This window comes from Arachis ipaensis, chromosome B05 (genome assembly GCF_000816755.2).
Source record: "Arachis ipaensis cultivar K30076 chromosome B05, Araip1.1, whole genome shotgun sequence".
NCBI classification, from domain to species: Eukaryota; Viridiplantae; Streptophyta; class Magnoliopsida; order Fabales; family Fabaceae; genus Arachis; species Arachis ipaensis.
The window spans coordinates 112684192-112688123 of NC_029789.2; the positions used below are offsets into that span (position 1 = coordinate 112684192).

At 33.6% G+C, this 3932-nt stretch overlaps 1 pseudogene; it reads right to left on the bottom strand.

The window, feature by feature from the left end:
- LOC107643823 lies at nt 275-3355 on the bottom strand (annotated as a pseudogene).

Consider the following 3932-nt stretch of genomic DNA (forward strand, 5'->3'; position numbering starts at 1 on the left):
TTAAAAATATCATTTATTATGAAAGTAAATAAATATTAAAATAAAATTAATACATTAATAATAATAACTCTATGATATAATATTAGTATTATGATCTAGATAATTTTCACAATGAAATAAAAACTAATAAACATATTATTTGATATATAGTAAAAAAATTTTGAGTAATAACAAATTTAAACTTTTTCTCTTTTTAAACTAAATTAAAAATTCTATTTGATATTTTTACACTAAAATACACTATGAATATGCTACTAATACTAAATAAAATAAAATAATCCACCCAAAGTAACTTGTATTTAGCTACTAGTGGGACAAAATGATTATGTTGCTGTTAAGCCCATAACAAACTTTTCGTAAATGACAGCAACAATTTAAAAGAAAGAAGAATGATCACCTATTGTTTTGAAAATAACAAACTTTTCATAAATGACAGCAACAATTTAAAAGAAAGAAAAGAGGAACATGATTATTCTACACTCACTGGCATCTAATACTCGAGCAGTTTAACGGTACAGCCAAATATTCTTACAATTTATTTGAATGACTACATAGTTTTGGAAAGTCCAATTAGCAAATTGAAATGTCAGAATCTAACAGGAAACTACAAAATACTTGAGAGAAAAAAAAAACTAGAATTCAGATAAACATGCATTTCAGGTTCTTGTCTCTAATTCCGCATTTCTATCTATAAATGATAAGATGCAGTTATCAGAACAAAATAAAATAATAAATATAGAATAACCGGAATGTGAAAAAGTTGGATGAAGCTTCATATAAAGTGGACACATACCTTAAATATTAGGAAGCAAACTGTCTCATATATGCCAAGTAGTAGTTCAATCAAAGCTTGATTTTTGTTAGCCATGGATATTTGGACCTTGAATCAAAAGAAACATTCATTTATTCTATAACCTGATAATTACATCGCTTGAACCCGTGACCTTGAGGTCACATGGAGACAACTCAACCGTTACAACAAGGCTCCCCTTCAAACATTTATTTATTCTATTATGAGAAGAAAATCAATGATCTTGTTTGTCAAAGTTAATCGCATTTGTACAATATGCCTCAGGTACAGCCTTATAGGGCAAGGCAATTGCATGAACACAGAAAATGAGAAGATGTCTGAAAAATAATTTTGGAAACATGATCCAAAATACATTAGATGGCTACATCAGCAAGTATATTGCTGCATGGGAAAATGAAAAGAATGAAAGACAATAACAAGAGTGTAGAGAAACTTAACAAGTGATTCCCTTTGAACGAGGAAATCAAAACAAACCTAGTTAGGAATAACTTAACATCAAAGCACAAATATAATAAAAAAGGAAATAACAATATATCCCCACAAGACACATGTGACAACCACCTTGACACAAAAAGCCATAAAATAAGCAATGACTGAAAATATCCAAGTGTGGCTAAACACAACAAAGAATCACCATCATGTAGAGAAAGGAACAGAAGCATCAATAATATGGAATGGATAATGATTAGGAAGAAGGTAACAAAACACAAGTTAAAAAGAAAGAGATACAAACAACATTTTATGATGTCTAACAAGAACAATCTCACCTACTTTTATCCTTGCAATAGGCCTCTAGATATCATTTCACGAAGAAGTTTCTCTGCGTTATCATTTTCACCTTTTTCAAACATAGCACGAATGATTATTTCATAAGTCACAGCATTTGGTAAGCAACCATTGTCTTCAATTTTTGACAAGAAAGCCAATGCTTCATGAAGCAGGCCCTCTTTACAAAGCCCATTGATCATAATAGTGTATGTCCTCACGTCTGGACGATAGCCTTCAATAGAAAGATCTTGAAAAATGTCTCTTGCATTTTCTAATCTTCCACTTTTGCAAAGACCATCTATAAGTATGTTGTACATACATATATCTGGGCAAATGCCTTGATCTTTAATCATGTTGAATAAAACAAGTGCTTTGTCAACATGATGGTTTTTGCATAAAGCATCAAGAAAGGAAGTGTATGTGATTATATCAGCAAGTTGACCTTTATCATGCATCTCAACAAGAAGCTTGGAAGCACAAGATATTCTCCCTGATTTGCACAAGCCATCAATAAGAATACTAAAAGTTATAGTATTTGGAACCAAGTGCTTGCAACGCATCTCTTCAAAGAGATTCAAGGCGTCATCAACCATTTTGCTTTTGCAAAGACCATTAATCATGATAGTGTAACTTTGAACATCAAGTGACACTCCTCTTTGGGCCATTGTGTTGCCATTGTGTTGAATACAAATTTTGCTTTATTTACCTCATTAACCAAACAATAACCATCTATTAAGCTATTATAAGTAACCACCTCTGGTTTCACACAATCTTTTGTCATTACAGCCAACACACTCTTAGCATCTTTGATATTTCCTTCCTTGCAAAACCCATCAATCAAAGTACTATAGGTACAAACATTTGGATTAGTGTTTTCCAGCTTCATATGATTTAGTATATAAATGGCTTCCTTAAGTTGACCCGCAAGGCACAATCCATAAATCAGAGTAGTGTAAGTGATAACATTGGGAGAAATTCCCTTAGCAAGCATTTCAGAGAATAAATGGAAAGCATCACTTACAAGTGTATCCTTGCACAAGCTATCAATAATTGCGCTGTACATGATGACATTAGGAACAATCCCATGCCGTGGGATATTTCTCAACACTTGAATAGCAGCTGATGTTTGTCCAGTCTTACAGAGTCCATTGATCAACGTCCCATAAGTGACTTCATTAAACTGAAATCCTTGAGCCAGCATTGTATCATGAAAGTGTAGTGCTTTTTCAACCTTACCACCGAAACAGAGACCTTTAATGAGTGTATTCAATGTTATGATATCAGGTTGATAATCCATCCTGAAAATCTTGGCCAACACAGAGAGAGCGAGAGTGATCCGACCCATGCCGCAGCAACAATTGATTAGGATATTCAAAGTAAATAAATTGGGAGCGATTCCCCTGGCTTGCAATTGCTGAAAAAGGGAAATGGCGGTGGGGAAATGGTTGGTCTTGGCAAGAGATCCCAAAATCTTGGTGAATTGGATGATGGATGGAGGGCGACGCATACAGAGCATGCGAGTAAAGGAATCAACGGCATCGTCAACTTCACGAAGGGATGGAGGCTCAGAATGAAACTGAAGGCTTGTCCATGAACAGGAACAGGAACAGGAAGGAAGGAGAGTAGAGAGTGGAACAAAATTAGGGATTTGACGAACAGAATACCTAAACCTTGTTGCATACAACATTGTTGATTCCATCTGAATTCTGAATAACAGCCGCCTCCCAACTCTCGGAAATTTGCTGTTGCGTTTACATGTCTAGATTTTTGTTACTTTTTAAAATCTTTTTTTTTACAGAATTAATTTTTATAAGGTAAAAATTCAGGTGCTTTATATGGAATGAAGATGATAATTGAATTGTTAAATAATTTAATTGATTAAATTTTATTTAACCATTTTTAATTATTAATTTTATATAAAATTAAATGTACTTGATTTTTCACTTTTTTATAAACTTGTTCACACGTAAATACACAACCACTTGAAAATCACTACCCGATTACATATTTAACATAAACGAGTGCTATAGTATAAAACGTGTATTCTTTGTATATATGTAGATGTCATTTGTCAAGATATAATGTTATGTATGAAACGTGACTGACGGGAGACAATTACTAAAATTGTGGGACTCAATGTAATTTAAAAAAGCATGGTCACACATAATGGTATCACTTTACTCTACTTTAGAGGTGGCAAAATGGATCGAGTATGTCGGGCTAATCTGTTAAACTCGCTAAAAAATGCGGGTCGGGTTAGGATTTGAAGTCCGCCAAATTAAAAAAATTCGCTAAATCCGTATCGTCAAATTGGCGAGTTTTGGCGGGGTGGAACGGGCCAGTCCGTCGGGCT